This window comes from Zea mays, chromosome 3 (assembly GCF_902167145.1).
Source record: "Zea mays cultivar B73 chromosome 3, Zm-B73-REFERENCE-NAM-5.0, whole genome shotgun sequence".
NCBI lineage: Eukaryota > Viridiplantae > Streptophyta > Magnoliopsida > Poales > Poaceae > Zea > Zea mays.
In genome coordinates, this window is record NC_050098.1 from 229,200,391 (window position 1) to 229,214,388 (window position 13,998).

Consider the following 13,998-nt stretch of genomic DNA (forward strand, 5'->3'; position numbering starts at 1 on the left):
TGGTTACCTCATTCCTCTGTACGCCGACTGCCTGACCCTGCAACTCTAGAACATGCTCCAACAAAGCTCTACGCCTGCTCGAGCTTGAACTAGTGCCCTGGAACACTAAGTCCTCCTTTCTACCAAAAATGGAGGCTCTCCGCGCTAGTCCCTTAGCGAGCTGCTTGACCTTTTTAGACATCCTGTTATTAAAACAAAATCAAATTAGTAATTGAGCATAATGTAAATGAACATAATGTATTGAAATGAACATAATGTAAATGAACATAATGTATTGAAATGAACAATAAATATATAATTACTTTTTAGTCGTATTCAAAATCAGGATCAAATTGTTTTCTTCGATTCGATGTTTTCTTCTTTGACTTCCGTTTCCGTTTTTTGGACAAGTAGATGTTGCATTGGATTGAAGAATCCTGGGGGGAATATTTTTTCCAACTTGCATATAAGGACAGGAATTTCTGTCTCCAACTTCTCCATCACATCTTTGTTTATTTCTTTAGCACAAAGTTGCCTATAAAAGTAGCTTAACTCAGCTAAAGCCTGCCAGATACTGACTTTCAAGTACCCTCGGAACATTACAGGGAGGAGCCTTTCCATCATTATATGATAATCATGGCTCTTCAATCCAGTTATTTTATTTATCTTTAAGTTCACAGCTCTCCTAAACCCGGCCGCATAACCATCTGGGAATTTCAAATTTTTCAACCATTCCATTACTTCTTTCTTCTGTTTAGGTTTTAGACAAAATTGAGCACGTGGCTTTTTTCCATTTTCGTTGAGTTCTTGGGTTGGTCGGTTACAAAGTTTTGCTAAGTCCTTTCTGGCCTTTATATTGTCTTTTGTTTTGTCACCTAGATTCATGCAGGTACTTAGAATGCTTTCACCAACATTACGTTCCTGATGCATGACGTCAATGTTATGCATTAGAATCAATGCCTTAACATAAGGTAGTTCCCATAAACCACATTTATGTGTCCAGTTATGCTCGGTTCCAAAACCTATGTATCCATCACCACTTTCATTCTCTTTCAAATTATTAAGCATAGCCTCAATCTCTATTCCGCTAAGACGCCTGGGCGGTCCCTTTGTCACGATAGTGCCCTTCTTAAAGGTGTTAACCTCGAACCTATACATGTGTTTTTGGGGCAAGAAGCATCTATGGCAGTCAAAGTAACAGATCTTCCCTACAAACTCAAGGCGGAAACAATCTGTATCCTTACCACATATTGGACATGTAAGAGTTCCATGGCAGCTCCATCCAGCAAATAAACTGTATGCCATGAAATCATGAATGGACCACAAATATGCAACTCGAAGTGTGAATTTCTCGTTTTTGTAGCAATCGTATGCTTCGACTCCTTTCCATAACTTTTTGAGATCATCGATCAAGGGTTGCATCATCACATTCAGCCCTTTCCCAGGATGGTCTGGACCAGGAATAATTAGGGAAAGAAACATGTAATCATATTTCATGCACAGATGAGGTGGAAGGTTGTATGGAATAACAAAAACAGGCCAACAAGAATATGATGTTGTGTTCGTATTGAAAGGTGTGAAACCATCTGTCGCCAACCCAATTCGAATATTTCTCGCTTCACTAGCAAATTCTGGATCAAAGTCATCTAGAGCCTTCCACGCATCACTGTCAGACGGGTGCGTCATCACATGAGTGTCCCCTCGTTCACGTTCTTTATGCCATCTCATGTGCCTAGCTGTGTTCCTCGAAAGAAACAAACGCTTAACACGAGGCGCAAGAGGCATATAACGAAGTTGCTTTTGGGCTACAGTTGATATGACCATTTCACCATCATCGTTTTTTACCTCTACATATCTCGACTTGCCACACTTTAGACACTTACTATCATTCTCATGATCCTTCCAGAACAGCATACAATTATCTGGACAGACATCGATTTTCTGATAGTCCATACCTAGACCAGAGAGCAGTTTCCTGCACTGATACATGTCTTTCGGCATCTTGTGATTTGGTGGAAACACTTCACTGATTAAGTTCAAGAGCTCGTTGTAACAATTGTTCGAGAACACGAACTTCGACTTGATAGCCATAAGTCGAGTCACGAAAGCGAGGACTGAAACTGTTGTGTGTTCGTGCAATGGCTCTTCTGCAGCCTTAAGGAGATCGAAGAACTTTTTAACCTCTGGAGGAGGCGGCTCCTCATGATTTGGTGGAAACACCAAATCAGGATCCTCCCTTAAATCTTCAAGCATCTCGTCCATTCTATCGTACTCCACGTCGTCAGTGTTGTTGGCTTCCGGCAAATTTTCACGGGGAAAGTCCTCGCCGTGATACACCCATACTTCATAGTTAGGCATGTAGCCATATTTGCAAAGGTGCGCCGACAGAGTTCTCTTGTCTTGACATCTACAAATCCGACACATACTACATGGACAACACACATCCGTGTCGGTTCTTGATATAGCAAAAGCACGATCAATAAAATCCTCTGTCTTTCTTATCCAATCTGCTGAGGGATCATTCATACGCCAACCTTCATACATCCATCGACGGTCCTCGCCCACCATATTTGATTCTAAAATAGTAGAACACATGATTCATAAATTTTTTCCGGTACTAAACACATATCGATCGTGTCACTACATCTATAGAAAAAGATAGTTCCTAAACCCACCCATGAGTGATCGATAGAGCAATGATTTATGACGAGCAACGAGTCCGAACGAAATTTCAGCAGCATAACCCCGTTGTTCTCCATTTACATGCCCATAAATGGTGCAATAGAGAACAACAGGGTTATGTCACCGAAATCTCGTTCGGACCCGTCATCGTCATAAATCCATAGCTCTATCATCCACTAACAGGCTGTCCAAAAAGGGACAATTTCGGACCAATACGAGTCATATGTGTATATATCATGTGACTCGTGCCTATCCGGAATTTGCAAAAATATTACTAACACACAACAAACAAGAGACTAACATAATTCAATTACATGCACCACCTAGCTTATTAAGTTAATTAGCCGTATTAACATAACTTTCTATGGTTTAAAAACAGTTAACTCTCGGAAGTTAGCATATTTAATATAAAAAATATAATATAAATAATCGGAAGTAGTTACCTGAAACAACGACGGTGACTGGCGGAGCCGGGCCGGGCGAGTAGCGGGCGGGGCGGAACGGAGACGACGGGATGTGGGGCGGCTGAGCACCCGGCGGCGGGGAGGCGGCCGAGCAGACGGGCACGCCGGCGGACGAGCAGGCGCCGGTGGAGCGAGCGGGCGCCGGCCGAGCAGGCGGGCGCGCGGAGAGCAGGCGGGCGCGCGGTCGAGCAGGCGGGCGCACTGCGAGCGAGCGGCGGTGGAGCTCGTCGGCGGGCGCGCGGCAAGCGGGCGGCGGTTTAGCGAGCAAGCGGGCGGGTGGAGCGAGCAGGCGGTGGTGGAGGCGCCGGAACGCGCGGAGGGTAGGCCGGGCGAGCGCGGCGGCGCGTTCCGACGAGCAGGCGGGCGAGCAGGCGGTGGTGGCGCGCGGGGGCGAGCAGGCGGCGGTGGCGCGCGGAGACGGCGTAGCAGGCGGCGGTGGCGCGCGGAGACGGCAGGCGGCGGCGGCGCGTTCCGGCGAGCAGGCGGGCGAGCAGGCGGCGGTGGCGCGCGGAGACGGCAGGCGGCGGCGGCGCGCGCGGGCGAGCTGGCGGCGGTGGCGCGCGGAGACGGCGAGCGGGCGCTGCAAAATGTGAGACGGACAGAGACGGGCGCGCGCCGTTAGCCTAAAATTGCTAACTTCCGAGAGGCCCAGTGCAAAACCGTCGGAAGTTAAGGCATACCCGGATCGGTCAACGCCTGCATAGGTAACTTCCGAGAGGCGATAGACCAACCGTCGGAAGTTAACTTAACTTCCGACGGCCTCTCGGAAGTTATCTAAACTTCCGAGAGGCGATAGACCAACCGTCGGAAGTTAACTTAACTTCCGAGAGGCACTAGTTGCCGCTCGGAAATTAGTAATTTCCTACGGTTTTGAAAAGAAACCGTAGGAAGTTATTTGCCTCTCGGAAGTTTCTTATTTTGGTGTAGTGACGGTTCTCTACACTAACTGTGTGTTTGGTTTCTTAGATGTACGCGTCTAGGTCCGTGACATCCGTTGACCGAGGAAGTGCACCCGTTTGGTTGGAGCTCTAAACTGCATACGAGGATACAAAGAAGGGGACATATCTGGTGCACATAGAAGACTGGTGCACATGGTGCACATATTAAATCATCACCACTCATTTTAGATCTAACGTCTCTAGTTGATTATTCAATTTACAAATAACACCTTCCACCACTACACACCACCACGTTGAAGGGTGTCCTTAGTAAAATGTACCAAACAACTAGAGACGTTAGATCTAAAATGAGTGGTGATGATTTAATATGTGCATCATGTGCACCAATGTTCCATGTGCACCAGATATGTTGTCTACAAAGAAAGCCATTTTAGAAGACATGGTTGCATCCGCGGAGATTAGACGAGATCCCGTATCCTACCATGCTTGGACGAGGCTGTACGTTTGCATCGGGAAACCAAACATGGTAAATTTAGCGGTTTGATTGATCCTCCTGTAAGCCTCCACCAAAGAACGCTAAAACGTTCGCTATGCTATAGAGTGCACTCTCGTTTGCTAAATCTGCTATGCTATAGAGTGCACTCTTGTCCGCTAAATCTGGCGGCTATTCCTGCCTCTGCTCGCCTTAGAGCATCTCTAAGAGACTCTTTACTTTTTACTCTCTATTTGACTCTTTATTTGTCTCTCTATATAGATTAAACTCTATATATAATATCTTATTCCAACAGACTCTCCAACATACAAGTTAGTTTGATTAGCGAGAGTTGCTAGCCAAATTTGGCTAGTGAGGGACTCAATTTAGAGAGCCGGATAGCTTGTCAAGTTAAATGACTAATCTGTTGGAGAACAATTTTGCTACTAATTAGCTAAAATTTAGCTTGATAAGCTATTTAACTAGTCTCCTGGAGATACTCTTACATGTCCATGAACAGCACGAGGAACCCCCTCGTTGGTCATCTGCCCGTAGGGTGAACCTCTCGACCGCGTACTCGCTGACGGGGAGCCTCCAGATGGTGAGCCTGGTGTCTTCATCCGCAACGCTCATGGCAGCCCGCGAGCGGCGTCAGTGGTGGTGATGTGGACGACAACGACGGAGAGCATGGGCATGCCTTTCACATAGGGATGGCAACCGATCGGATTCAGGTTGGATTTTGCAAATATCCACCCACAACCATATCCGCCTGTGACTATACATGCGGTCTACGGATAAAAACTTATATCCATGTCCGTGTCTATCAGGTTTCGGATAGTTTTTGGATATCTGTGGGATATAATAGGGACAATCATTTTCAACAATTCAATAGCATAATCAATCAATTTTTCCCCAAATCACCACCATATACAATTAAAATCTTAATAAAATAATCATACAAGTACACATGTCTTTTAACAAACAATATTCTCAACATGACAACGTGTAAGGGTGCATGGGGCACAATGTAGTGAGTCTGCAAGGCTAGAAGGGGCGGACAACGGTGGGAAATTGGGAGCGTTAGACGTGGGGTTCAGTGAGTTAGGGTTTGCTCTTTGTTGTGTAATATGGGTTAGGCCAAAAAATAAACTATGAGTCGATTTCGGATATCCAACGGATAACCCGTGGGTGGGAGGTAATATCCTAATCTGTGCCCGCTTGATTTCGGGTCGGATACATGTCTAATCCACGGGTCAAAAAATGTATCCATACCTGGTTCCGTCGAGTCGAATATCCGACGGATATCTGAATCCGCGGGCCAAATTGGCATCCCTACTTTCACACCGGCGCCATGTTGCGGGTACAGGCAGCCAACTGGCGACGATCTAGGCTAGCTGGTGAAGCCTATGAGCATATTCGCTGACGCGCGCAAGGTGTTTGACGAAATGCTCGAGCTAGGGCCGGAACAACATAATGTTATCGCTGTCAATCCCAAAACGATGTTTCGTGTTCTATTTTGACATTTTTTTTACTAAATGCTAATTCATGTATGGTACTTGACCTATCGGAGGGTAGACTTCGTTTAATAAGTAGTTGTTGTTTGGTAAAGAGTGAATTCTATTAATTAAGTTGGTATGTTAACGAAGACGAGATATAGAGGGCGCTGCTGGAGAAGATGAGGATATAGAAGATGAAATCTTCTAGAGTGCAGTGTAAATAACATAAAATATTTCTTTAAACGAACCGTAAATGATAGGATAGGATATAGGATAGGATATAGAGTTTGAATAACGCTGCAGCGGTTCACTAAAAACACGAGTTACAATGTACACTTGTGTGGGACTGTATAGGAGAGAGGTGAGACAGAGGTGGGGTATGAGACAAATGACGTGGGAGGTTGTTTAAGGAGGTGAAAATAAATAATATAATATGTTGTAGTGATATATGTTAGAAATTTAAGGTAAATATAACTACGAAAAATTGTGAGATAGAGTAAAGAATCTCGCCGATCAAAATAGAATATTTGTTTGAGAGTAAAAATTTATGGTTTGCATGAGTGGGGCCTTAGCTCATATTTTGTGTTTGATTTGACGACGTACGGTCACAAGTGGCATAGTTATAGTTATGATTGGAGCCCTACCCTATGCAGTGCCGTATTGTAACGGCTGCTGCGCTTCTGAGTAGGCCGCTAGCGTTGGGCCCGGCCTGAGAGCCCGATGGACGGGACGGGACGGATGCTGCATTGCTGCTCTGCCTTTTTTCTGCTGGAGCGGACGAGCGGTCGCCCCGCCCGAAAGCCCGCGCGCGACACGTCCGCCGTCCGGTCGAGGCCGGCGTATGATCTATCACATCCCGGCATCATACTGCATGTCAGCGGTTGCCAGAGCAGCGCTCATCATTGCCTGCCTGCGTTCCTGTGCGCCGCGGCAGACGCGACGACGGCCATGGGCCACCGGGCCAGGGCAGCTCCCTCCTTGACGCCGGCTTGTTTGAAGCAACCCGTGTAGTGCTGTGCTCCAGCTAGCAACGGTGGCTGGCCAAGGCTGCGAGCAAGATGCCACTGTGTTTGCAGCGTGGTGGCCCGTGCACGGTGGCGCACGCAAGCAAGGACAATCATCGTTCTCATTCATGGAGGAACAGAACATGAGGTGCCTCCTGGGTTGCCTGTTGACCCGTCGGGGTGTGCTGCTACAAGATTGGATAGGGATAGGGTCTCTTCTATTGGATGCCACCGCCGATCATAGTACTGACGAATTTTGTACTGAGCGGGCGCCAATTCAATGGAACAGCTAAGCCTGACAAGGAAACTGGACATTTTTATTTATATTTCAAATAATCCAATCAAATGATTTTCCTTTATATTTAAACAAGCTATCTAACATTTGAAGATCAATAGACTCTAGCCCTATTAAGGGTTTGTTTGTTTTTGGGATTCTAACTTTTTTAACCAAAATATGTTAGATTATAATTCCAAACAAATAACCCCTAAACTGCACGCATCTACCAATTTAACATAATAAAAGATTAGGTTGATAAGCTTCGAACATGGGTAGTTTATTTAAACATTTTGGCAATGTAAATACTTGGCTAGGCAAAAATGATTTTTTTTGGCAAAAGAAAAATAACGTTATTTGACTGTTTCACCGACGGATGGTCACCCAACACACCGAGTCTTTTTTTTTTCTTGATGGACTAGGTTAGTGCCCGTGCGTTGCAACGGGAACATATAATATCATGATAACTTATATATAAATGTGTTATATTGTTATGAGAAAAGATTTTATAATCTATTGGTGATCCTAGCTATACATATAAATTTTGTTATCTCTGGACCATTGATTAGAAAGAAAAAGGCTCCAGTCTCGTTTGCAACAGCACGAGCAATAAGAGTCTTTCCAGAACCAGGTGGCCCATATAGCAATATGCCCTTTGGTGGCTTCACACCAATAGATTTGAAAAGCTGAGGATGACGTAGTGGAAGCTCAACAAGCTCTCTGATTTGGGCCATTTGCTTTCTAACTCCACCAACATCATAATAACCAACTTCATCAAGACGCTCCTCATCCTCTCTCTTAATAGGCTCCCCATCACAAAATATTTCAGTATCTGGGGCAACGATACAATATTCAGAAGGGTCAGTCTCTATCACTTTGAATTCCACGCTTCTCATTCCACCCATGACAAGGAAAAGGTCTCCTTTCCTCACGGGCATGTATGCTTCTAGGAAGTATGTTGCACAGTTCCATAAGGGGTGTTATTATGACAAAACAGCTGCAAGGTCTACATGAAATGGCAGAAACAATATACAAGCATATTAATTAGGTAGTATAAATGGCAGACTCCTCCTTGATCAGAACTCAGTAAACCATTGACAACAAAAGAAAAGGGAGCTACTTCAGTTGAAGTAACATGAGAAATAAGCGCCATGGAGCCATGCTGATGCCCAAAAAAACCTAGATCAACTAAGAAATTCACAAGATCAGAAACTTACGTTTCAAGAAGGCATCAAATAGGTTCCCTGTAATGCCTTGAACTGTACCATCAATTGGAAGAATGTGCACACGCTTCCCATATTTCACATCCTGACACTGGTGGACAAACAGTAGCCATAAAGAGACTTTAAAAAAGATAGGCCAACCCATATCCAATTGACCAGTCCCTTGAACACACTTGAGTTACAAGTACAGCCATCAAATCCAAATTATCACGATAGGGATCACAAAAAAGAATTTTGTATGCAGCACATCATCTTCATCTAGCAGAACAATGAAGACAAATTTGAATAATACTAAATAGTGTTGCTTCCCTGTTCTAACTATGAACAATGAGTTAATCATGCATTACTAAATAGTGTTGATTCTCTGTTCTAACTATGAACAATGAATTAATTCATACAAAAAAATGGTTGCATTTAAATATAGAACAAATGTATGAGGAGATTTGAACACAACAAACCAAGTATATTAAAATATGTTACTGAAGCAAGCAATAAAAGAAATCTAGATTACTACTACCTTCAAATGAATCAATGGTGTACGAATGTGAATTGGTAAATTTCTAAAATCTACACACTACAGCAACAAAGCAGAGGGAGCCCAAATACCCTCACTGCCTCAGCATACTCAAGTTCTCAAACAATACAACAAATTACAACATTAAACACTTCAGCAAGTACTTGAGATAAAAGCAAAGTTTATTTCTAACAGGTCTGCACTCCAAATACACGGAATTCAGATCGAACACACAGAGATCGGTCACGTGATAATACAATATGCTAAATTAGCTCAACATCCCAAAGCTGCTGCAACAAGCTCAGATTAGCCATATAATATAAGACCTTGAGGAGCACAATATCGTCGCGGAAGAGCTGCAACCTCTGTCAGGGTGCAATGCGACGATGGAGTTATCGTCGTTGGTGGCCTCGTCGACGACAAGGCGGTTCGGTGACTTTTTTCTCTCTAGTATCGCCGTCGAGTAGACCTTCTTCTCTCTAGTATAGCAGTAGCAAATTGGTTTAGATTATATTTACTTCTCATTCAGTACTGGATGAAATCAACATGCAGCTACCACATTAGAAGATTAGAACAGATAAAACTGTAGATATCTTTTGATATAAAACTCACATGGCTTATTCTTGACTCAGCATTATTCTTCCTTGTTTCCCCTGGAACTATGTTGTGACTGGCCTTTGACTCCTTTTCATTCTGCAGGCACTTGTATTTCCTTCTAGTCAGGCACCCACGCATCACTGCAGCAACATATGACAACACATGATTAGATAGATCCAGTACTCTAGGGTAATGTTAATATGCCCATTTTTATCATATTAATTACCAGACTGAAGAAGAATGATATGATTCAGTTGATCATTAAACATGTTAGCTGCAAGTCGACGCCTAGTGTACTTCTGTATTAGAACAGCTGCCCTCCATCTCTTGACAAGATTATCAAAGTGTATTCTTGCTCTTTCACCACGTATAACTGCAGTTTGGAAAGTCAAGAAAATAAGATAAAATAAACAGCATTTGTCAGCCGATAACTAAAATAGGAAGAGTATGATAGATGTTCATAGTATTAGAATTCAGAAATGTTTTGAACAAAAAGAAAATGAAGTATATTACATGATTGCAAATTCATTGCCGCTTTCTTGAGTCGTTGATATCCCTGACGAGAATGCATACCCCGGAAGTGTTTCTGAATACGGAGGGTTCCATGAAGCATCTGTATTTTAGCATTTTCCAGTGCAGCAACCTACAGAATAATCAAGATTAGAAACCACACATAAAATATAGCAGTTGTGATCGAAAATTAAACCAAACTATTAAAGCATTTTGTATGCTAGTGCAGCTGGTCGTTGCATTGTACCTGTCCTGTACGGAAAAACAATTTTGTGTAGCCAACTTGATACATTTCAGGGGGGATGTTCAACTGTTGCAAAACAGCAATTGAAACACTAAGTGGGTCTTGAGATGCAATCGAACGCAAGAGAAGAAACCCATATCTGTGTATTATTGAACAAATAGCAAGTCAAGTGACGCACAATATCAAACAAAATAAAACAAGTAAATTTTTGAAGTCAGATTCTACGAATTAGCAACCTTTCAGCAAACTGTTGGTGAGTGATCCTAGTTGGATAGCATGTTCTTGATATCCGGACAACTTCAAGCACCCCACAGCATTTAAGCTGGTGCAAGATAAGATCATGCTCGAATAACCTGGGAAGTTGTTTGCTATTTGGTTGAATGCATCGAATAAAATGTGGGGTTGTACTCTCCAACTACTGCATCAGCTTGAACAGTTGAGCCTGAATACACAGCAGAGCATTGGGATGGCTAAATGTAATACAACTTTATATAAGAATGATAAGGCATTAAGGTATTATTATGAACAAAGAATCAAAAGAACTACCAAGAAACTGTATACAACTTATATAGACCAAAAGCATAGAGATCTAGAGAACCATTTTTGACAATATTTACTGTGAAGATGAAAGAATGGAAGATTTGAATTAGTACCTTAAATTTCGTGACAACACTTTGTTTCTGTGTATCCATTACTGAATGCCATGACAGACTTGATTTATTCTGAGAATCAGCAACCATGACAGAGGCAAAATGTTTTGGAAGTTCACATTTACATGATGATAGTAGTTGGATCGATTCAGAGTGTAGTGGATCTCTGTTCTTCTCTAGGAACCCAGCTGTATCATATGTCACCTGGAATGAAAATCAGCCAATCAGGACCACTATCATGTTGCATATAGAAGAGCTACAACAGCAAATTAGTATATAATCAACTATTGAATGGGCAAACTTGCAGATCTGGAGGATGTTGAAGATTAGAAATAGCTTAAAGATAAAACAAGACAGAATTCACCAACCTCCCCTGCATAATGGCAAATCTTAAATGTGCCTTCTTGCGGTGTATGTGCTTGAGCATTGTTTATGTTTGCTTGAAAATCTTGCGCCGACGAAAGTGCCATGTTGTGCTCTACCATCCCTGGATAATAAAATGGGAAATGGTATGCAGGTGGAGTTCCTGAAGTATCATTATGGCCTTCGCTGCTTCGCTCCATATGCATGTTAGAGGAAGAAAACCATACCATAGGGTACTGCGCAGGCATCTCAAAAGCTTCTTTGTTCCGAATATTTACATCAGTACCGGTGTCACTTCTATCGGTTGCGCTAGAGCAATTACCCTGGTTATCCAAGGAATCTAATCGGCTGCCACCCCTTTGTAATTCGCTGTCAAATGAGCTGGTGGCTGGGGTGCTTGACTTGACATATGCTAGAAATGCAGACGACTCGGCAACCCTCAGGTTAGTTTTTATAGGGCGTGAAAACACTCTTCTCGGAGAGGCTGGCAATTAAAATAATTTATCAGAAAACAGATAGAGAAATAAAGGTGATTAACAATACAAGACCAGATATTCCAGGGCAGAACAAAGGTCCGGCTGAAACATCTTACATTTTTGACTGGCATCTAGGGCAGAGCCTGGAACACCCTCCATCTTTTCTCTCTGGTCGGGCTCAGCAACTAAAGGATTAGACTGAAACACACAAAGAAGTGGAAGGGCATTTAAACAAGTATATTGTTAGCATGTCATCAACATACAACATAGAGCCAAAAGGGCAGATCTTTGTGGCAACATCAAACAACAGAACTGGAAACATCTAGACAAACAAAAAAAACTGGACTGCAACAATCTTCCAAATGGGTGCTTGGTTCATTACCTCGTATTCAAGTTGCTTTGAGGTGCCTGTTTCTTGATTCGTGTTTCCTTTAGGCCTATCGTCGGTCTCATCTGAGAGGAGGGTGGTGCTATTGGTATTGGCATCGCTAGGTTCTGAGAGCACCAACTCGAAGTTGTCATTGAAGAAGTTTTTCTTGGGCAAACCAAGCTGCCAACACCAGCACTCGATTTAAAGAATAATTCACGGCGGTACATCAACGCCTACGAGCATCTCAGCCTAGAGCATGCTTCTAAACGCAGAGGTTAAGGTGAGTCAGCATAGTGCCCTTTACCATCCGTCTCCGCTGCCACACATGGGTCCAAAGGTTCAGCAGCTCATTCGTGCGCAGCGGCTTCACCAGGTACTCGGCGGCGCCAAGCCGCAAGCACTTGACAAAAACAGACACCTCGTCTCTGTTGGACATCACTGCACGGTTCCATCGAACAGGAGGATGGTCACAGCAAGCACAATCACAGTAGCTACAAGAGTTACATAGTTTATGGTAGCTACAAGCCTAGGAGGCTACGGAAGCTGTAGGTGAGAGAGCTGACTAACAGATACACAAGCTGGTCGTAGAGACGGAGCCAAGGCCTGGCCTGGGCAGTGCCGGTGTGGGTGCCTGGGGCCTGGGCGGTGCCGCTCGGCCGCGGAGGCGTGGGCGTGGGCGTGGTTGGTGCCCGTGCCCGGGAAGCGCCGGCGGAGGGCGGTGGCCGGGCGCGCTGCGCGCTGCAAACGAAGGCGTGGAGCCGTGGAAGGTGGAAGGGCTGGGGCACCTGGCTCCCAGCACGGACGCACGATGATCTCCTGGCGGCCGGCGCAGCGGCTCTCATCTCGCAAATGCGGCGCACGCCTAGTTTCTGTTCGAGGAATCGGGGTTCGCCGATGCTGCGCTCGCCTGAGACCCGACCTGCTCGGCCGCGAAGCCCGTCCACGGAACGAACGGACGAACGAACAACCTCAGTCTAGAACCGGACTCGACTGATGAGTAATGACTAACCCGATCCAACCCAATCCACTCGAATCCAGGCGCAAAACAGTAGTGTTGTCGTCGCTAGGGAGACGAAGAAGAACCGCGGCGCAATGCTCACCTGCCTCCTGGAATTCCCCCGATCCTGGACGGATACAGCAGCAACCGACCGGGGCTGCCTCCGCGTGCGTCGTCCCACTCCTCCACGCCCCACGGAGATCCAGAGGTCCCTCCTCCCTCTCGCACGACGGCGGTGGAGGGGGCGACGGCGTACGAGTGAGGGCAGGGGAAGGGAGGGGGAGGCCTTGAATCCTGGACGCGTCCGCAGGGGTGTTCTCGGATCCTGTCACCGCGGCGCGGGACAGGGGGAGCAGGGGCGGCGGGTGCGAACAGGGGGAGCAGGGGCGGCAGGTGCGAACAGGGGGGTGGAATAGGGGGAGGCGGGGGACGAACATGGGCGTGGAGACGAGGACGAACGTGGGCGTAAGCAGGGGCGGACGGTGTAGATTTACAGAAGCCATTGGACGGTGTAGATTCACCGAGGGCAGAACCAGGGGAGGCAGCCTACCCCTTGCAGCCTTAATAGGTAGTATAGATATTATATTTCTCTGTTGTGATCACCTGATTGCATGTATTATATATATGCATAACGCTCTTTGAGACTCAACTTTTGGGATCGAGCATAATGCTTCGCTACCTAGAGAGTGAACCGAAAAGGCAAGTTCCAAACGTTTGTCAAGTAAGTTCTCTACGTTAATTGTTTGGTTGGTTGTTGGTTCATATGGCTCATGCAAAACGATAT

At 45.0% G+C, this 13,998-nt stretch overlaps 2 pseudogenes; both read right to left on the reverse strand.

Annotated features, from left to right (window-relative positions):
* Nucleotides 1–9,577: 9,577 nt before the first annotated feature.
* LOC103652619 (myosin-3-like) lies at nt 9,578–11,098 on the reverse strand (annotated as a pseudogene).
* Nucleotides 11,030–13,717, reverse strand: LOC111591173 (uncharacterized; annotated as a pseudogene).
* Between the last annotated feature and the right edge of the window lie 281 nt (nt 13,718–13,998).